At 42.8% G+C, this 22,848-nt stretch overlaps 1 long non-coding RNA gene across 2 annotated transcripts in view; it reads left to right on the plus strand.

Annotated features, from left to right (window-relative positions):
• The window catches only part of LOC137333907 (uncharacterized), a 37,219-nt gene extending 17,765 nt beyond the window's left edge, over positions 1-19,454 (plus strand). For both annotated transcript variants that reach the window (XR_010966008.1, XR_010966010.1), the window contains exon 4: positions 18,343-19,454. This is a non-coding gene — a long non-coding RNA (uncharacterized lncRNA). The remainder of the gene's footprint in view (positions 1-18,342) is intronic.
• Positions 19,455-22,848: the final 3,394 nt, after the last annotated feature.

Raw genomic sequence — 22,848 nt, forward strand, 5'->3', positions numbered from 1 at the left:
GTGGGGAAAATGCTAGAGTCTATTATAAAGGATATGATAACAGAACACTTGGAAGGCATTAATGGGATTGGACAAAGTCAGCATGGGTTTATGAAAGGGAAATCGTGCTTAACAAATTTACTGGAGTTTTTTGAGGATGTAACTAGTAGAATAGATAGGGGAGAACCAGTGGATGTGGTGTACTTGGATTTTCAGAAGGCTTTTGATAAGGTCCCACACAAGAGGTTAGTGTGCAAAATTAAAGCATATGGGATTGGGGGGAATACCCTGGCATGGATTGAGAATTGGTTGACAGACTGGAAACAGAGAGTAGGAATAAACGGGTCTTTTTCCGGGTGGCAGACAGTGACTAGTGGGGTACCACAGGGATCAGTGCTTGGGCCCCAGCTATTCACAGTATATATCAACGATTTGGATGAGGGAACTGAATGTAACATTTCCAAGTTTGCAGACGACACAAAACTGGGGTGGAATGTGAGCTGTGAGGAGGATGCAAAGAGGCTCCAATGTGATTTCGACAAGTTGGGTGAGTGGGCAAGAACATGGCAGATGCAGTACAACGTGGATAAATGTGAGGTTATCCACTTTGGTTGTAAAAACAGAAAGACAGATTATTATCTGAATGGTGATAGGTTGGGAAAAGGGGAGGTGCAACGAGACCCGGATGTCCTTGTACACCAGTCGCTGAAAGCAAGCATTCAGTGCAGGAAGCAGTTAGGAAGGTGAATGGTCTGTTGGCATTCATTGTGAGAGGATTTGAGTACAGGAACAGGGATGTCTTACTGCAGTTGTACAGGGCTTTAGTGAGACCACATCTGGAGTATTGTGTGCAGTTTTGGTCTCCTTATCTGAGGAAGGATGCCCTTGCCATGGAGGGAGTGCAACGAAGGTTTACCAGACTGATTCCTGGGATGGCAGGACTGACGTATGAGGAGAGATTGGGTCGACTAGGTCTATATTCACTAGAGTTTAGAAGAATGAGAGGTGATCTCATCGAAACATATAAAATTCTAACAGGACTAGACAGACTAGATGCAGGGAGGATGTTCCCGATGGCTGGGGAGTCCAGAACCAGGGGTCACAGTCTCAGGATATGGGGTATGCCATTTAGAACCGAGATGAGGAGAAATTTCTTCACTCAGAGGGTGGTGAACCTGTGGAACTCTCTACCACAAGGCAGTGGAGGCCAAGTCATTAAATATATTCAAGAAGGAGATAGATATATTTCTTAATGCTAAAGGGATCAAGGGATATGGGGAAAAAGTGGGAACAGGGTATTGAGTTAGATGATCAGCCATGATCATTTTGAATGGCGGAGCAGGCCCGAAGGGCCGAATGGCTTACTCTTGCTCGTATTTTCTATTATTCTATGATCCTCCTCCTCCTCTTCCCCTTTCCTTGCCTCCTCTCTCCTCTTCTCACTCCCCATCTCTCTCTTCCTCTTTCTCCTCCACTCTTCTTCTCCTCTATCCATCCCTCCTCCCTTTCCCATTTGCCTCTTCCCTCTTCCCCCTTCCTCCCTCCCTTGCCTGGGTCCAATTATTTCCTCATCCTCCAATCCTGTTTGACCTAAATACTGCACTTGGTCTGACTATTCACCGAAATCGACTAGTGTACGTAGTATATGCCATTTAAAAATATTTCGCAAAACTACTGGATGCATTGAGCACCCCCTACTGGCACAACTCAACATTATACTGTGAAGGTAGTTCAGATACAGAGAGAACAAGGAAACAGTGAATTGAGCTGATCTTGATTGGTCACTATTGAGGATGGTAATTTTGTGATGGTAAAGTGAGTGGTGATGCAAAATCTAGAGTTCATACTCAAGTTAAAACCTTGTATATTTCGTTACTGGGTCATTTGTGAGTCTGGTTGAGTGGTAATGTGACTTAGGAGGCATAGAATGGGAAAGAGGAGGACATAATACTTGAGTCATTGTGCTCGATTTTAACTCCCGGGCAGGAACGCGTCAAAGCGAGCTGTGTGCCCTTCCGGGAGTGGCAGCAGGCAGGCTTGGCCGATTTTAACAGCTGGGCCTCATTAACATGCCACTTGCAGGCTTCCCGACCAAAAGGGCTATGAAGTTGGTGGGAAGCACCTGCCCAGCCCATCAAAATCTGGTGGCAGGAGGCCGGCACCTGGGACCCATGGAAATGGTCCCCGGCATGGTAAGTGCTCTGGGGTGGGGGTGGAGGCAGGAATCCCGATCGAGTGATGGGGGAAGCTCGGGGCAGGGGAGGCCAATGGTTTCCTTGTGGGCTCACATGGAAGCTAACAAAAACATTAAAAACCTATATTGCAAGGTCTCTTCTGGCCCTGGCTCCAGTTCCTGGCAGGTTTGGCCTGGCCTGCAAGCCATCCCTGCTCCCCTGCTCAGGCCTCAAGTTAAACTAGCAGATCGACGCTATCAGACCCTGATCTACAAATGTTTTTTTTTATTCATTCATGGGATATGGGAGCCGCTGGCAAGGCCAGAATTTATTGTCCATCCCTAATTGCCCTCGAGGTGGTGGTGACTTGTGCCTTGTAGATGGTGGAAAGGCTTTGGGGAGTCAGGAGGTGATTCACTCGCCGCAGAATACCCAGCCTCTGACCTGCTCTTGTAGCCACAGCATTTATGTGGCTGGTCCAGTTAAGTTTCTGGTCAAAGGTGATCCCCAGGATGTTGTTGGTGTGAGATTCGGCGATGGTAATGCTGTTGAATGTAAAGAGGACCACACCAGCTTGGAGTGTGGGTCCTTGTCACCTGCAATTTAATATTGCAGCTGGCCAGATTGGGACCTGAAAGGAGTGGGTAAATCCCCTGCTCCATTTCAACTGATAAAATCTACCTTATTGTGTCAGATAACCCAGGAGTGAAAAACTTGTGTGAACATAGAAGTGGGTGACCATCTGAGGTTAGGGGCTTTTGTATGAATAGAGTTAGATGTTGATGCATGCTAGGGTCTAGTGTGTTAGTTGCATTGGTGGCAATTTTTAATTATATTTCCTAGGTTCCCACATTTGGGAAGGGGAGGGGTAGACCAGAACTAGGGACCATAAATATAAAATAGTCACTAATAAATCAAAAAGGGAATTCAGGAGAAACTTCTTTACCCAGAGGGTGGTTAGAGGGTGGAACTCACTACCACAAAGAGTAATTGAGGTGACCAGCAAAGATGCATTTCAGTGGAAGCTAGATAAACACATGAGGAAGAAAGGAATAGAAGGATACTGATGGGGTTAGATTAAGAAGGGTGGGAGGAGGCTCACGTGGAGCATGGACCTGTTGGGCTGAATGGCCTGTTTCTGTGCTGTACACTCTATGTAATTCTATCTAAGTCTGATAAGTACAATAGTGTTTTTTATAATACAGGACTTTGTGGCAAGGATGTTCAAATATTTCAATGCACTTATTTCTGGCCATTTCTGAAATTTTCTCAACCTCTTTCATGACTTCTTTCACTTATCTACATGTTTTTCATTCAGGTAAGAATGGCCAATGGAAGCATCTGTCTTTACACTTCATGGATCAGCATCTTGATCCAGGCATACCACAGGATAAAATGAACTGATGTGGAAATCTCCAACATTACATCGAGTTACACAGAAACAGAAACAGGTCATTTGGCCCAACTGGTTTATGCAGGCGTTTATGCTCCACCCGAGCCTCCTCCTTCCCTACTTCATCTAACCCTATCAGGGTACCCTCCTATTCCTTTTTCCATCATGTGCTTATCTAGCTTCCCCTTAAATGCATCTATGCTATTTGCCTCAACTACTCCTAGTGGTAGCGAATTCCACATTCTTTGGGTAAAGAAGCTTCTCCTGAATTCCCCATTGGATTTATTAATGACTATTTTATATTTATGACCTCCAGTTTTGGACTCCCCACAAGTGGAGACATTTTCTCTATGACTACCTTATCAAACCCTATCATTATCTTAAAGACCTCTATCACGTCACCCCTCAGCCCTCTCTTTTCTAGAGAAAAGAGCCCCAACCTGTTTAGCCTTTCCTGATAAGTATATCCTCTCAGTTCTGGTATCATCCTTGTGAATCTTTTTATCAACCTCTCCAAAGCCTCTAAATCCTTTCTGTGCTCAATACTCCAAGTGTGGTCTAACCGAGGTTCTGTACAAGTTTAACATAACTTCTTTGCTTTTCATTTCTATCCTTCTAGAAATGAACCCTAGTGCTTGATTTGCCTTTTTAATGACCTTATTAACCTGCGTTGCTACTTTTAGTGATTTGTGTATCTGTACGCCTAGATCCCTTTGTTCCTCTATCCTGTTTAGACTTTTATTATCCAAGCAGTATGTGGCCTCCTTATTCTTCCTACCAAAATGCATCATCTCACACTTATCTATATTGAAATTTATTTGCCAATTAAATGCTCATTCTGCAAGTTTATTAATGTCCTGAATATTTTTTAAAAGGTGAGAGACTAAGAAATGTTGGTAGTCAGAGGGATTTGAGTGTCACAAAATGAATCACAAAAAGTTAACATGCAGGTACAGCAAGCAATTAGGAAGGCAAATGGTATGTTAGCCTTTATTGCAAGGGGATTGGAGTATAAGAGTAAGGAGGTCTTGCTGCAATGATATAGGGCTCTGGTGAGACCACACCTAGAGTACTGTGTACAGTTTTGGTCTCCTTACCTAAGGAGGGATATACTTGCCTTAGATTGAGTCCTAGGATGAGAGGGTTGTCCTATGATGAGAGATTGTGTAGAATGGGCCTATATTCTCTGGAGTTTAGAACAATGAGAGGTGATCTCTTTGAAACATATAAAATTCTTAGAGGGCTTGACAGGATAGATGTTGAGAGGCTGTTTACCCTGGCTGGAGAGTCTAGAACTAGGGGGTCATAGTCTCAAGATAAGGGTTGGCCATTTAGGACCGAGATGAGGAAACATTTCTTCACTAAGAGGGTTGGATATCTTTGGAATTCTCTACCCCAGAGGGCTGTGGATGCTCAGTCGTTGAGCATATTCAAGATTGAGATTGATAGATTTTTGGACATTAAGGGAATCAAGGGATTATAGGGATAGGGCGGGAAAGTGGAGTTGAGGTTGAAAATCAGTCACGATCTTATTGAATGGCGGAGCAGGCTCAAGGGGCCGTATAGTCTACTCCTGTTTCTATTTCTTATGTTCTCTTGCATTTTGATGCATTCTTCCTTTGTATTAACTATGCCCCCCAATTTGATGTCATCCGTAAATTTAGAGATTATACTTCCAATTCCCGAGTCTGAATAGTTAATGTAAGTTGTGAACAACAGTGTCCCAGCACTGATCCTTGTGGAACACCACTTCCCACCTTTAGCCAGCCTGAGTTGCTACCCTTAACCTCCACTCTCTGTTTTCTGTTTTGCAGCCAGCTTGCTATCCATTCCGTTACCTGTCCTCTGACTCCACATGCTCTGACTTTAGCCAGGAGCCTACAATGTGGTACCTTATCGAAGGCCTTTTGGAAATCCAAATATATTACATCTACTGTATTACCCTTGTCTACCCTTTCTGTTACTTCTTCAAAGAATTCAGTAAGGTGGTCAAGCATGACTTTCCCTTCTGAAATCCATGCTAATTATTCTTTATTATATTTCTTTCTGTTACATCGTTGAGTGACATTTGATTATCTTTCCTACCACCAACATTAAGCTAACTGGTCTATTGTTGTCTAGACTTGTTCTTTCTCCCTTTTTAAATATAGGAATAACATTAGTTGTCCACCAGTCCCTGGCACTTTTCCCTTTTCTAGTGAATTATATATGTGTAATAGTGCCTCTGCTATCTCCTCCCTAACGTCTTTTAATGTTCGCGGGGTTTGATCCTCTAAGTTTGATTAGTTTATTAATTATCTCCCCCTTGCCATTGTAAATGTCTTTATATCTTTTTTGATCTCTTCTTCTAACATCATGCCCAGCATGTTAGTGTCCCTGGTAAATACTGAGGCAAAGCAATTATTTAATATTTCTACTATTTTGCTGTCATTATCTGTGAGTTTATCGTATATATTCCTTAGTGGCCCTATCCCTATTTTGATTTTTCTTTTGTTATTTATGTGTTTGTAGAATACTTTACTATTTCTTTTTATATTCCTTGATAATTTAATTTCGTAGTTTCTCTTTGCCTTCCTAATTGTTTTCTTTAACTTCTTTTCTAACTTTTTTGTATTCCCTTTTGTCATCCTCTCCTTTGTTGTCTACGTACTTAATGTATGCCTTTTTCTTTAGTTTTCAAACCAGCTAGGGGTATAAACAGAACCTGTTTCTACCCCTAATTGGTAGGAGCTCTACTTGCCAATAAAAACAGCCATAGACGACAAAAGAGGCCAGGGACAACATAAATCTGAAAGAAAAAGATCACAAAAATGCAAAAAATAGCACAGATTCTGACGACTGGATAAAGATACAAAGAACAGCAAAGGGTGATAAAACAGATAGTAAGAACTATAAAAATGGAGTATGAACACAAACTTGCAAGAAATATCAAAATCAACTCAAAAATTTTTTACAATTATATTAGGAAAAAGAGGGTGGTCAAGAGCAATGTGGGCTTCTTAAAAACTGATAATGGTGATATTGTAAACGAAAATAAGGAAATGGTGGACATATTACATAATTACTTTGCGTCATTTTTTACAGTAAAGGAAGAGGATAGCATGCCAGGCACCCCAAGGAAACTAATTTTGATTCAGGGATGAGGAATCACCATAATTAATGTAAGCAAATTAACAGTAAGAAAATAATGGCACTATGAGTGACAAATCCCCAGGACCAGATGGTTTCCACCCCTGGCTTTTAAAGGAAGTAGGTGAGAACATTGCAGATGTCCTAACTCTAATCTTCCAAACTTCTCTCAATTCAGGAACCGCTCCTTTAGATTGGAAAATTGCACATGTCACTCCGCTATTTAAGAAAGGTGAGGGAGGGAAACCAGGGAATTATAGACCAGTTAGCCTAACATCTGTTGTCGGGAAATTACTAGAGTCTATAATTAAGGATAGAGTGACTGATCAGCTGAAAATTTTCAAGGTGTTCAGAGAGAACCAGCATGGATTTGTAAAGGTAGGTCATGTCTGACGAACCTGATTGAATTTTTTGAAGAGATGACTAAAGTAGTGGACAGGATGTTGTTTATATGGACTCCCAGAAGGCATTCGATAAAGTCCCTCATAAGACATTATTAGCTAAAGCTCATGGAATTGAGGGCAAATTATTGACCTGGTTAGGAAATTGGCTGAACGGCAGGAGAGAGAGAGTAGGGATAATGGGCAGGTACTCAAATTGGCAGGATGTGACCAGTGGTGTCCCACAGGAATCTGTGTTGGGGCCTCAACTGTTCACTGTATTTATTAACAACTTAGATGATGGGATAGAGAGCCACCTATCCAAGTTTGCCGATCACACATAGATAGGCAGCATTGTAAGCAGTGAAGATGGAAGCATAAAATTAGAGAGTTATTAATAGATTAAGTGAATGGGCAAAACTGTGGCAAATAGATTTCAATGTAGGCAAGTGTGAGGTCATCCACTTTGGACCTAAAAAGGATAGATCAGAGTACTTTCTAAATGATGAAAAGCTCAAAACAGTGGAGGTCCAAAGAGACTTAGGGGTCTATGTAACATAGCTCATTAAAATGTCATGGACAGGTACAGAAAATAATCAAAAAGGCTAATGGAATGTTGGCCTTTATATCCAGGGAACTAGAATGCAAGGGGGTAGAAGTTATACTACAGCTATACAAAGCCCTGGTTAGATCACACCTGGAGTACTGTGTTCAGTTCTGGACACCGCACCTTAGGAAGGATATATTGACCTTGGAGGGAGTGCGGTGTAGATTTATTGGAATGATACCTGGACTCCAAGGATTAAATTACAAGGAGAGATTACACAAGGTAGGGTTTTATTCCTTGGAATTTGGAAGAATAAGGGGTGATTTGATCAAAGTTTACACAATGTTAAGGGGAACTGATAGGGTAGATAGAGAGAAACTATTTCCGCTGGCTGGGGAGTCTAGGACTAGGGGACATAGCCTAAAAATTAGAGCCAGGACTTTCAGGAGTGAAGTCAGGAAACACTTCTACATGCAAAGGGTGGTAAAAGTTTGGAACTGTCTTCCACAAATGGCAGTTGATGCTAGCTCAATTGTTAAGTTTAAATCTGAGATTGATAGATTTTTGTTAACCAAAGGATTAAGGGATATGGGGCTAAGGTGGGTATATGGAGTTAGGTCACAGATCAGCCATGATCTCATTGAATGGGGGAACAGGCTCAAGGGGCTAAATGGCCAACTCCTGTTCCTATGTTGCTATGTTCAATTTTGAGCGTATTTCTTTATTCATCCATAGTGTATCATTACTGGCTAGTTTGTTCTTGCTTTTTAGTGGGATATATTTCTCCTGGACTCTATTGATCACCGTTTTAATTGTTTCCTACTGCTGTTCTATTTCTTTGTTTGTCAGTAAATGTTTCCAGTTTATTTTCCCTAGTTCCATTCTCATCCCCTTAAAATCAGCTTTTTTCCAATTTAGTACTTTGGTCTTTGTCTTACTTATATCTTTCTTGATCTTCATCTTAAACCTTATTATTTAGTGAAATCTATTGCCTAGCTGTTCCCCTATGCTTCTCTTATCTGTTCTGGTTCATTTCCATTTACTAGATCCAGCAGTGCTTCCTCTCCTGTTGGGCTTTTTACATTCTGGGTAAGAAAGGAGTCCTGCACACATTGTGAAAACGCCATTCCCTGTGCCCCTATACCTACCTCTTCTTGCCAGTTTATTTGGGGGTAGTTAAAATTTCCCATGATTATTATTCTATGTCCTTTACTCATTTCACATATTTGTTTACATATTTCTTCCTCCACCTCCTTTCCACTATTAGGTGATCTGTAGTATAAGACTTCAGCCTCTTATCTACGTAGAATTGTGCTGTGAAGTGAATAATCTTTTCTCTGTCACGAAGGGACTGCCACAATTTCTCCGTTACATGTGAAGACTATTTGAACTGATCACAATATGGATGCAAAAGAACAATTTTAATATAATAATACCAGAAAAAAAACTCAACAGAAATATTCCAATATTAGGTGTACTGAGCACCCTCTGCTGCTTAACTCGAGAATGCACTTCGAAGAGGACAATTCAGTGGCAGAGTGCATGGGAATCCTAACACATTGGATCGTCGAGTGGTAGATCTCAGGTTTGTGCCTGTGATGTTGGTTGTAAAACGTGTGTGTTGGTAAAGTGATGTGACAATCACAAGATAATTATGGGTGAGGGAGACTGTTTGGTTCACCTTAATTCTTCATTCCAGAAGCATCCTACAGTTCCACCACTGCAGCATGCAGTTGTTTCTTGAATGATTCCAGAGCTTTTGCTTCCACTACTCCATCTGGGTTCCATGTGTTGATCACTTTTTATGTGAAGAAGAATTTCCTAACATTTGTCCTACATTTATCGTTTACTGGGTTGAACCTGTGTCCCCTTATCCCACCCTCACAATTTACTTTAAAGTAATATTCTGGCTTTACCGTTCCCATACCTATAATATTATATATATAGTCCCTACCGCGTATAGTGGGTGCGTTTGTGCGAATGCGATTTGCCCCCTATACGCGATGGCTGGTATAATGTGGCCAGGGGGTAGTCCCATCTTACTATACCAGGAGTTAAGCAAAACCTCTTTCCACAGAAAAATAGTACTGTAATAGATTATGAAAAAGTTATGCAAACTCCAAGGAAGCCAACAGGTTAATAAGTTAAATGGGCACTAGAGGCCGTTTCAGAAGACTGAAAGACGATCTTTATCATCAGACGGGCACATGCACAAATATGCACCATGAAATTTTGTTAATTCTTTAAGAAACAACTATTTCTCCATAAGCAGTCAAGTACTTGCAATCTTCACATCAGGAATAACATTTAAAAGTACGCCTTGACTTCTGCTTTTGTGCAGTTTAAGTGCAAACAACTGCTTGAACTGCCTGAAATAGTTGATGCACTTAATACAATTTAAGCAGTGCCTTTGTAATTGACGCCTATGGCAATGGCAAGTGGTCAGCACCGTTTGCCCGATATAGGCCGCTCTCTGGCATAAGCGGAGACAGTGTAAGTGGTGGGGATTGTATGTTTATAAGGTTGCCCTTCAGTTGCCTCATTTCTAGACTGAAGAGCCCACATCTCTTCAGTTCAGTCTTTCTTTATAACTCAGACCTCTATCTCTGGGATCAGCCTTGTGGCTCTTCTCCAAGTGTTGATCAATCTGTGTGAAGAAGAACCTCCTGATATCAGCCCTTGTTACATATTGCTAGTTTGAACCTGTGCCCTTTTTCCTACAACCACTGTTTAATTTAAAGTGGTGCTCCAGATTAACCCTTTCCATATCATTTGCTATCTCATATGTCTCTATATAACTGTACAGTTTGATCACGATTCCCTCTGACTTTGTGTTCTACTGATTTGGCTCTGTAGTTCAACATTCTTTTGGTTTGTTGATTGCTGCTCTGCATTGGCTGGACATATTTAGCATTGAGTCCACTAAAACCCCTAGGTCTCTCTCAACTTCATCCTCATTGATTTCTACACTGTTCGTAGAGTATGTGTGTTTCTTATTTTTTCTTCCTATGTGCAGTACTTTCCACTTGCAGCTCCAATAACACTCAAGAAGCTTGACGCCATCCAGGACAAAGCAGCTCGCTTGATTGGCAACCTATCTACCACCTTAAACATTCGCCCCCTCCACCATCGGCGCACCGTGGCTGCAGAGTGTACCATGTGCAGGATTCACTGCAGCAACTCGCCAAGGCTTCTTCGACAGCACCTCCCAAATCTGCGACCTCTACCATGTAGAAGGACAAGGGCATCAGGCACATGGGAACATCATCACGTGCATATTCCCCTCCAAGTCACACACCATCCTGACTTGGAAATATATCACCATTCCTTCATTGTCGCTGGGTCAAAATCCTGGAACTCCCTACCTAACAGCACTGTGGGAGAACCTTCACCACACGGACTGCAGCGGTTCAAGAAGGCGGCTCACCACCACCTTCTCGAGGGCAATTAGGATGGGCAATAAATGCTGGCCTCGTCAGCGATGCCCACATCCCATGAATGAATAAAAAGAAACTTGTCTGCAATAAATTTCAGATGTGAGGCAGAGTTGACGATGTAGACATGTTTTTATGGGGAGGGTATTGAATAATTTCTCAATGTTTCGAGTGATGTAAAGCAGCCAACACAGCCAAAAATGACACCAATTTGTGGAAGACAATTCAAAAGACAGCTATGATCTTTCTACTCTCCCAGGGTACACAAAGCATAGTGAAGAAGCTTGAAGAACAATTCAGTTGAAGAAAGTTTTGTAATTCCCTTTTTTTTTGAATCCTGCATTGATTTAGGTTTGGCTGTGTTAATTATGTTACAAAAGACTACAAAACTTACTTCAATTTCTGAAATTATTATTTTTAGATCAGAAATAGTTGTAGCCTTTTCACCTTGAAACTGACTGCTCAGTCCCTCCCTGGAATCTCTTGTTTTCCCCCCAAATCCTAAGATACGCTATGAATTTCCTTATAGCTGCTCCCGCTCCACTGCCGTAACTTCGGCGGACGTGCGACAGAAATCAAATTTATACACTTAAATGGGGTGCACATCCGGCAAAATTAAGGTGGCGAAGTGGGAGCAGCTCTGTGGAAATTCGTAGCCATGGTGCTCATGTTAGCCACCTCTGAAAGTCTGTGGGGCTCTGACAGGATTCAAACTCTGGTATCCTATAGGCTGCCTCACAAGGCTTTTTGACAGAAATTAAGGGGATGAAATAGCTTTTCGTGCACAGATAATGTATCCATAGGAAATTAAACTTGTTACTCATTTTTCATGTGCTCACACAATTTATTCTGTGATTTACAGAAGTTTGTATGCAAAGTGTGTGCTAAAGGAAAGTACAATTGTGCGACCATGTGAAAGCACCTGCAAGAATGCTGCTCCACTGGCGAACCAGACATTATGGGCGCTAAATTGTTGCGCCTGTTGTTTCGACATCCAAGATGGCGTCTTGGATGTGCAAGCACTTTTCCAGTGTGACATGTGCCAGTCACCATCTTACTACAGGAGTTAGCGCAGGTGCAGATAACAAACGCTGGAATCATGTAAAGTAGGGAGAAAATGGCTTCAATCAGTGTGCAATGCTGATTTAAAGTGATAGACACCATTTTGGCACTTAACGCTCAACTCAACGCAGTCTTAACCCCGACCGTCTGAACGTGTCTTAGAGTGCCTGGTGGATCCCCCACCAGTGCTATTTAAAGGGGCCATGCAGGATTTACAGGTTAGTGGCTGGATTATTGCTTCTGGCTGCCAAGACATTTGTAACTGCTTTTGGAGGTTTCCTAAACTTCAATACTAGGACATGGGGACATAGCCTAACATTTAGAGCCAGGACATGCAGGAGTGAAGTCAGGAAATGCTTCTACACGCAAAGGGTGGGAGATGTTTGGAATGCTCTTCTGCAGACGGCAGTTGATGCTAGCTCACTTGTGAAAGTTAAATCTGAGATTGATAGATTTCTGTGAACCAAGGGTATTAAGGGATATGGGGCTAAGGCGGGTATATGGAGTTAGGTCACAGGTCCACCATGATCTCATTGAATGGCGGAACAGGCTCGAGGGGCTAAATGCCACTGCCACTTGCTGCCTCTTGAAATGCGCCACCTTCTCCTGCAAGAAAGCGGGACATGGGTCTGGGCGATGTGCCTGTCATGGTGAATAGTTGCCAGTGTGTGTGGCTTATGAGTTGTGGGTGGGCGGCTTGAAACAGTGGTAATGTGAGAGTGTAAAGGGTGAGAGAAAGCATCTGATTGGAAGAGTTGAGTACTGATGGAAAGAGTTTATTGGTATGTGGGTGATGGGGGGTGTAGTGCATGGTGCAGTTGGTAGGAGACGCCACTTGACAGTTGACCTCATTCACCTTGACCACTCATGTCAAAGCATTGAACTTCTTCCTGCACTGCATCCATGTTAATCATATAGAATCATAGAATCATAGAAGTTACAAAATGGAAACAGGCCCTTCGGCCCAACATGTCCATGTCGCCCAGTTTATACCACTAAGCTAGTCCCAATTTCCTGCACTTGGCCCATATCCCTCTATACCCATCTTACCCATGTAACTGTCCAAATGCTTTTTAAAAGACAAAATTGTACCCGCCTCTACTACTGCCTCTGGCAGCTCGTTCCAGACACTCACCACCCTTTGAGTGAAAAAATTGCCCCTCTGGACCCTTTTGTATCTCTCCCCTCTCACCTTAAATATATGCCCCCTCATTATAGACTCCCCTACCTTTGGGAAAAGATTTTGACTATCTACCTTATCTATGCCCCTCATTATTTTATAGACTTCTATAAGATCACCCCAAAACCTCCTACTCTCCAGGGAAAAAAGTCCCAGTCTGTCTTACCTCTCCCTATAAGTCAAACCATCAAGTCCCGGTAGCATCCTAGTAAATCTTTTCTGCACTCTTTCTAGTTTAATAATATCCTTTCTATAATAGGGTGACCAGAACTGTACACAGTATTCCAAGTGTGGCCTCACCAATGCCCTGTACAACTTCAACAAGACATCCCAACTCCTGCATTCAATGTTCTGACCAATGAAACCAAGCATGCCGAATGCCTTCTTCACCACCCTATCCACCTGTGACTCCACTTTCAAGGAACTATGAACCTGTACTCCTAGATCTCTTTGTTCTATAACTCTCCCCAACGCCCTACCATTAACGGAGTAGGTCCTGGCCCGATTCGATCTACCAAAATGCATCACCTCACATTTATCTAAATTAAACTCCATCTGCCATTCATCGGCCCACTGGCCCAATTTATCAAGATCCCATTGCAATCCTAGATAACCTTCTTCACTGTCCACAATGCCACCAATCTTGGTGTCATCTGCAAACTTACTAACCATGCCTCCTAAATTCTCATCCAAATCATTAATATAAATAACAAATAACAGCGGACCCAGCACCGATCCCTGAGGCAACCCTTTACAACCACCCTCTTGTCTTCTGTCGTCAAGCCAATTTTGTATCCAATTGGCTACCTCACCTTGGATCCCATGAGATTTAACCTTATGTAACAACCTACCATGCGGTACCTTGTCAAAGGCTTTGCTGAAGTCCATGTAGACCACGTCTACTGCACAGCCCTCATCTATCTTCTTGGTTACCCCTTCAAAAAACTCTGTGCGCTGTGCGCCTGGCATTGACTTCGTCCCTCGCTGTCTCCCACAGCCTTTTGAGTATATGTCTGGAGGGCCTCTTGCCCCCCCCCTTCACCCCCACTGCGGATATAGGATGTCCCTCCTGTCCACCTCTTGCACCAAGGTCTCTAGTGCATCAGCAGAGAACCTTGGTGCATGCACTCTTGCAGGCCTGGTACCAATTCAGATCGGCAGATTGGTGAGGTGTGGCGTGCATATTGGAGGATGTGGGATTTAGTAGTGCACAACCTTTATTCAATGTTTTAACATAACTCATCAATGTGTAAACATAGGGATAGGATCTGCATCTGTGTTTTACATGTGCGATGTCTGATCTCCATTCAGACTCCGTGCAGACAGTCGACTCTTATTTTCAGCAAATAACAGGTACCAGCTACCAGCTACCTTTAAGAGATTTCTAAGAAACATCCTCCCTTTAAGAGATTGAGCTCCGTCTGGTGGTGAAAAGTGCAAACTGCATTGATTCCATGCGCGAGGCCTGGAAAGGAATGCTGATTGCAGGTAAGTCCTCAGGTGGGTCAAAACTTGCGTCCCACCTGTGCAGGGGCCATTGGGCACGGGGTAATAGCACACCACACTATGCCCAAAAACGGCCCCTATCCAATTTTTCCCTCTTAACTTCTATACTTTGCAATTTGTGGGCCAACCCAGCTGAGGGGTGCATCATTTCTTTGAGAAATGGAGGGTCAGTACAGACAGCAGAAACCAAGACACCAACAAAGATCTGTAGGTTGTAGCTGATGGTTTAGAGAATGAGAACAGGTCTGTGTGTGTGCGATGGGGATCACTGATTTCTTAGGAATCCTTCAGGCCTGCACCTTTCAGTAGAAGGATTACTACAGCAGAAATACAACAACATACTGTCATGCACCACAAGGGGGAGGTGTAGCAGCACATCATATTGTACACTACTATTGTTTTCAATAAAGCAGCAAATCACCTTAATATGTTCAGTATTTCCTTTTAAGATTTACATTTTCTAGATTCACCAGTAGTAATAAAAAGGTGCTATAAAATGTATTAAAAGAAACAGAAAATACAGAGCAGGTCTCAGTGAGGGGGGAAAACGCTCCAAAAATTGCAATTAAAAGACCAGGAAAATGACTCGTTCCTGCTGCACCTGAAAATTTGGTCACAGTGTTGAGAGACCCCCCCGCACCAAGGATACTCATATTTGAGAGTTGTGGGTGGCCAATTTTGTGGACGGAAAGTCTTTTGGACAGAGTGTTTGGTGGATGGATTTAGAAGATGGAGGAGACGTGGGTGTTTGTAGTTACATACTCACTGACGCCAAAAATTCCACAATCTTTTAAACTGCGTAATTTGTTTGTGCCCAAATTATGTGTCTCTGGGTGCAATTGCGGAGGAAACTTCAGGCACACATCTTCCCACAAAATCTTATGGGTCTCTTTTTGTATCCAAGTGCTGAATTTAAAGCAGTCCGCAGCATGTTGAAACAGGACATTCTGTGACCTTGGTTATGGATTGGTGTGCCAAAGACTGGTTGAACCTTTATCAGATTTTCTGTAATTGTCTGGAAGGAGCCTGTAACAAAAGCAAATTGATTGCTGTTGTCACTTTGACTGCTGCTATTAACAGGGTGTTGATATTTGTGGTTGTAAGTCTGAGAGAGGGTACAACTCATCAGTGGCTTCATTAGTAAGAAGTAAAGTTCTCAGACATTGTTCCTCAGTGAGGTTAAGGTAGTTTGACCATCTGTGGTACATATACTACTTTGGGCAGTAGCAGGTCCTGGTGGTCTTTGCCCTGCGGCCTCTATCTTCCCTGGCCATCTTCTGCTCCTCATCCTCCTCCTCATCCAATGTACCCAGTATAGTGAGACTTGGTGATGCCTCTGCAGTTAAATCACTCCTTACAATGTCTTCTGCTCTGTCCTGTCCTGGACCCTACCGACTCCTTCAGCTGTCTTAATAGCACCGTAATAGTGGATGACATTAACATGATATGGACAGAAAGGTGAACATTAGCAAATTTGAACATCTCCCTTTACTTGATGTTTAATAAAATGAAAATTGTTAATGTAGTGTTTGTACTTCTTCATGCATTAATCAAATTACTCCTCAGAGGAACTTTTGTAAAATGGAAAAAAATATGCTAATGTTTCATAAATGCCAATGCAACAAAAGGTAGTATGAATGCTCAATGTGCTCATATTAAATTTCTTTGCTATTTCAATGCAGATGTTAACCCATTTAAAGTGGTGGGGAGAGGAATTTGGTACATACATATTTGGTGTTCATATAAAAACATCGCTGACTAATTTTTACCCTCAAATTACTGCACATTGACATTCACTTAGTGTGCACATTAACTCTAATGGAAGGAGGAATTTCACTGTCTAAATGATTCAGAACTCTCTATCTCTCCTCATCTTCCTTGACCTCTCCACTGCTTTCAAAACAGTGAATCAGTCCATCCTCATCCAATGCCTTTCCTCTGTGACACTACAACAACAACAATTTGATTTATATGATGCCTTTAATGTAGCAAAATGTCCCAGGGACTTCACAGAAGCGTAATCAGACAAAAATGTTTGTTAAGTCAAAGAAGGGGCTATTAGGAGGGGTGACTAAAAGCTTGGTCAAAGAGGTAGGTTTTACGGAGGGTCTTAAAGGAAGAGAAGGAGGTGGAAAGGCGGAGAGGTTTAGGGAGGGAATTGCAGAGCTTAGGGCCTAGATAGCCGAAGGTATGGCCGCCAATGGCAAAGGGAGTGGGAGATGCACAGGAGGAACTCTGAGTTCATAGAGAGTTGGAGGGCTGGAGATTACAGAAATAAGGAGAGGTGATGCCATGAAGGGAGTTAAACACGAGGATGAATTTTAATTAAAGGTATTATCTTGCATGGTTCCAATCCTATCTCTTCCAGCAAAGCCACTACATCTCCTCCCAGTTTCACGTCCTGTGTCTATGCAGTAGTCTCAGAAGTGCTCCAGCACTCCATCCTTGGTCCCTCTCCACTTCACCTGCATGCTTCTCCTTGGCAAAATCACCTGTAAGCACAGAGTTAACTTCTAATTAAATATTGATGACACCCAGCTTTACTTCTCTTCATCTACCTTTGATTCCAGTATCTCTCAAGTTGCCTGCCTGATATTAAATCCCTCAAAAAAACGACCAGAACAGTAACACCCCAGCTTGATGTTGATAAAACCAAAGCCGTCCTCCTCAGCTCCTGACAATACTTCAACGCCATTAGTCTGGATTCCATCAACCTCCCTGGATGCTATCTGAAACTAAACATGGAGATGTGAAGCCTCATTGTCTGATTTGACCCTAAGCTGAGCTTCCTTCCTTAGATCTGATCTGTTACCAAGGCTGCATTCTTCCACCTATGCAATATTGCTCATCTCTGTCTTCACTTCTCCTTCACCGCTGCCGAAACTTAGTCCCGTCCTCAATACCTTGATGAATGCCCTTCTTGCCAGCCTCCCGGCCTCCAGAAACTACAACTTATGCAGAACACTGAGACCAATGTACCACACCCCATCACCCCAATCCGTACTAAGGTACACTAGCCTTCTGAATCCCAATGAATTGATGATAAGATCTTCATTCACGTGTTCAAACTCTCCATAGCTTCTACCTACCCTACCTCCATAATCTCCTCCAGTTGAATGTTGCTGCACTTATTCTCCATTCATCACTAGCCTACTTTTTGTTCCACATTGCCTCTGCTCCATTATTGGTGGCTATCTCTTCAACCACTATGTCTCATTGTCTGAAACTCCTCTCAAACTTCCTCCACCTTGCCAGCTCTCTTCCTGCCTTCAAAAGCCTGCGTAAAATCCTTCTCTTTGACTGTGCTTTCATGCCCTTTCCCTAATCCCATTCCCTGTCCCTCGTCTTTCATGCTTGATGTCCACCTTTTAGTAAAGCATTCCGAGATATGTGAGTGCAAGCTGTTGTTGTATATGATAATAAAAAAGGGCCAAATTCAAGGCAATTTTCCCTGTCACAATCATGTCTGCCTGCTGCACTGACAGTTGAAAGTGGATGGCATTAAGTTTGACCATGATTTGAATAAAATTATCCTTTTTTTCCCCCCTTGTTTGCAAGGACTGAGATGGACATGTAGCAGTGAGCTAGTTCATACATGCTAATCATCTGACAATCAACTAACAATCAGCACTTCAACTCATGTCAGCTTGTCAGTGTTTCACAAGAAAATCAATGTTTTTGCTGGGATTGAAGCTTGTTGGTATTAACCGATCAGATCATTTGAAAGGTGAGACTGCAGCCTGTCAGAAGCAATCAGATCGGGGGACAGTGAGACTGAAGGTTGCTAAAACCAAACTGGGGGTGGGAGTGGCTGCTATCAAAACCAATTAGATTGGCTGGAGGGCAGGACCTTATTTTCTACTGTTGGTTATAGACAAACCTGAGGCTGAAAAAATTAAATGAGCTGTTGTCATAGCTCTAGGTGTGCTGACTTCGTGTTTGTCTCCAACGAAGTTACAAAATTACGAAAACTAAATTCAGCTTTTCGAAGGAACTTTCTGGGGCAAGCTCAGCTGTTTTCTTGCATGAAAAGTTTATTTTGTCCAAGTTTGGTTACAGCTGCATTTGTGAGATAAAATGGATGTTCACTGATCTGAATGCATTGATTTGTTTTATTTGATTATTCTTGTCACTGCGTTTATAGAAATGCTAGGTTTGGAAATAAAATAGTGTGGGATTGGAGCAGTGCATGCAGAATTGCAGTAGGCTCCAAAATTCCAGAAAATGCTCCTTGTTCACATGTGTCATAAAGACTGCATTCTGGATTGTTTTTGAGCTGTCAGCTTTTTGGGGGCTGTGTTAGCTTTTTTTGAAACTGTTGATTAGTCTTAGCATGTACACTGACTTCCTTTGTGGGAAGAGTAGAAATGTTCAAAATGAATGTTCCCTCCTTTGAGGGAATTATTTATGTCATTCTTTGCAACTGCCAAAAAATACGACTGTTTTCAAAAACATTGAATAAAATGGTTAATGGGTTTTTGCGATCAAACAGAAAATCATCAGTTAATAGTGAATGAATTATTATACTATATGAGGCATTGGAAGATTCAAGAAGGTTTACTAGTTAATTGTTTTATACAGTGATTTCCAAGTGTTCATGATGATGAGTTGGAAAGATTTTAAAAGTCACTATAATGTGTCATTTGAAAGTTGTATCGGTTTGCATGAGTGTAGAGCATTAATCTCTTACAATAAAATGTAAATAGGAGCTGAGTCTATAGACAACAAGCGTCTTTTTTTATATTTGTTTGTTTGTGGAAAGTTGCCCTGAGAAGGTGGTGGTTGTTTGTGTAACCGAGTGAGTTACTAGGTCATGTGTGGGTTAGACTGAGTAAGGGTAGCAGGTTCTCTGCCCTGAAAGCATAAATCATTAGTGCACAAACTAGGTTTTTATAACAATCCAGCAGCATTCATGGTCATTTTTCTGTTTCTAGCACACAAAATGACCAAATTTATTACATTAATTTCATAATTTATAATGGTGGGATTAGAAATTATGACCGTTGAATTCTTATACAATAACCACTACACTGTTAGGAATATAGGAGCAGGAGTAGGCCATTCAGCCCCTCGAGCCTGTTCCACCATTCAATTAGATCATAGCTAATCTATACCCACCTTGGATAACTTTATTATGTAAGTGGATGTGAATGGAAAGTGACGTAATGCCAGTAGAAAGCACTAATGAATTGTCCATCCATGATTAGGATTCATATCCTTTTAAAATTAATTAACAAATGTTTGGAAAAAGTGTGAGAGAAAGTTGATTGTTATTTGCTAAGTCTTTGGTAAAGGTCACTATGACAAAATTTAAGTTTTTTTTCTCATTTTGATATAATGGTTGTTCCTTTGAATCCACTCATACCACATAATAGGGATGAATTTCCTACCCCATTCTCTGCCATGGAGCTGGACAGACTTGGTGAACCCAAGATGTGCTGCAACTGTCCAAGTCAAACTGTGCTCAATTTTGGTGAACTGGGACATGAACCAGTCGTACTCCCAGCTAAGGCTCAAAACCTGGCAGGGCCTTGCACTGTGAAACGAAACAGAAAAGAGGAGTGAGTCTGCCCAGTAGTCTTGGAGCCTTCTGACTGCTATTGGAAAACAGCTGCCAGAAGGCCTCTGCACCTGAAAACCCAACTGCAATTGGAAAATAAAAACAGACATACCTAAAGGCCTGTTTTACCCTAGCTGCCCTGTCCCTTCAGACCTTTGATCTGAGGAGCATCCCAGCACAAGCCCTACTACCAGGTTCTTGATGGGCCCCTGCATTTGGGTGCCCTTGGAACTGCAAGCAAGGCCAGGAATGCCCCTCGCACTTCATTTCCGTAGGTAGGTTGAGCCTGCATCTATTGCAGGTGCAGGCCCTGCTTCGCTCCTCAGGGAAAACCCTGGGAATCCTGGGGAAATGTAAAGGGGCTTTGGAGACCCAGTCAAATGGGTTTTTGCTCCCTTTGTTGACCGTAGCACCTAGGGGAATAGGCAACATTCGGGAAATCAGCCCTAAGGAGTTTAAAAAAAAAATCTCTAGTTCAGTTTCTCGCACCAAGCTTATTTCAATACAACATTGCAAGTTTCATCAGCTACAGGCTGGAGAAAGGAATAATTCAAACTTAAACAATGTTGTGTTCCGCCCCTCCCACAGCACTGAAATGGCCCTAATCAAAGTCACAAATGACATCCTATGTGACTGTAACCCTGGTGCACTATCCTTCCTCATCCTTCTTGATCTGTCTGCAACCTCTGATGTGGTTGACCACACCATCCTCCTCCAATGCCCTTCCTCCGTGGCACAGCTTAATGGGACTGCCCTCGGCTGGTTCCATTCTTATCTATCCAGTCGTAGCCAGAGAATCTCCTCTGGAGTCCCCCAAAGATTTATCCTTGGTCCCCTCCTACTTCTCGCCTACTTCATGCTGACCCTCGGCGACATCATCTGAAATCATGATGTCAGGTTTCGCATGTAGGCTGACGAAACACAGCTCTACCTTATCACCACCTCTCTTGACCCACTGCCTCTGTGTTGTCAAATTGCTTGTCCGACATCCAGAACTGGATGAGCTGAAATTTCCTCCAATTAAACATTGGGAAGACTGAGGCTATTGTCTTCATTCCCCGACACAAACTCTGTTCCCTAGCCACTGATTCCAGCCCCCTCCCTGGCTAATGCCTCGGGCTGAACCAGACTGTTTGCAACCTCGGCGTTCTATTTGACTCTGAGCTGAGCTTCCGACCCCATATCCTCTCTATCACAAAGGCTGCCTACTTCCATCTCTGTAATATTGCCCGCCTCCATCACTACATTAATAGTGCAGATGTTTAATGTATTTTGCCGATGCGTTTGCCTCATGTGTTTCATAAACTTCTTCATGATGTTGTGTGTGCCGCCCTACTAAGTTCTGCCTTTGTTGAAAGAATAACACTAATGGGTGGCTGCATAGCTTACTTACAATCTGATACAGAGGTCCATTAATGGGACCTTTGAGCAAACTGATGCACCTACATCAGTGCCAAGGGCCTTTTTCCCATGGTGGCACTGCAGGCTCTGCTTTCAGAGGCAGTGCTTACTGTCACTTGTGCAGGGCTACATGATGGCATAGAAGTGCTTCTGGTCTAAGTGCTTACTAGCTGGTAGCTAGTGAGCATGAGGAGAAGGAGGTTTCGTGAAGTGTGGTGAGTTACACTATGCAGGCCACTGCTACAGGCCATCTCATCATGAAGCCTACTGATCTCTCTGAGCATAGAACAGTGGGCATTAATGAGATGTTGCAATCCCTCCTTTATGATCAGTTGAACCCAATCACTCAGTAAAATGAAGCCAAACATGACTGAAGCACGCGACAGCAAACCAAGACACAGAAATTCACAGCTCATTAGAGGAAAAAGCACTCACAAAAGACTTTAAATATATAAACCACATGCCCTAAGCACAGAATAAAATGCATTCACTTTATTATATGTAAAAAAAAAGAGATTACTGGAAGATCCAAGCAGCAAGTACCTGTCTTCTTGCCTGCAGGGTGGCTGCTCTGCTGCTGGCTCGATGATGCATCATTCTGCTCTTTTTATTCGTTCATGGGATGTGGGCGTCGCTGGCAAAGCCAACATTTATTGCCCATCTCTTATTGCCCTTGAGAAGATGGTGGTGAGCTGACTTCTTGAACCGCTGCAGTCTGTGTGGTGAAGGTTCTCCCACAGTGCTATTAGGTAGGGAGTTCCAGGATTTTGATCCAGTGACGATGAAGGAACGGCGATATATTTCCAAGTCAGGATGGTGTGTTACTTGGAGGGGAACATGCAGGTGGTGTTGTTCCCATGTACCTGCTGCCCTTATCCTTCTAGGTGGTAGAGGTCACGGGTTTGGGAGGTGCTGTCGAAGAAGCCTTGGTGAGTTGCTGCAGTGCATCCTGTGGATGGTACACACTGCAGCCACGGTGCACTGGTGATGAAGGGAGTGAATATTTAGGGTGGTGGATGGGGTGCCAATCAAGTGGGCTGCTTTGTCCTGGATGGTGTCGAGCTTCTTGAGTGTTGTTGGAGCTGCACTAATCCAGGCAAGTG

The sequence above is a fragment of the Heptranchias perlo genome, chromosome 2 (genome assembly GCF_035084215.1).
Source record: "Heptranchias perlo isolate sHepPer1 chromosome 2, sHepPer1.hap1, whole genome shotgun sequence".
NCBI lineage: Eukaryota > Metazoa > Chordata > Chondrichthyes > Hexanchiformes > Hexanchidae > Heptranchias > Heptranchias perlo.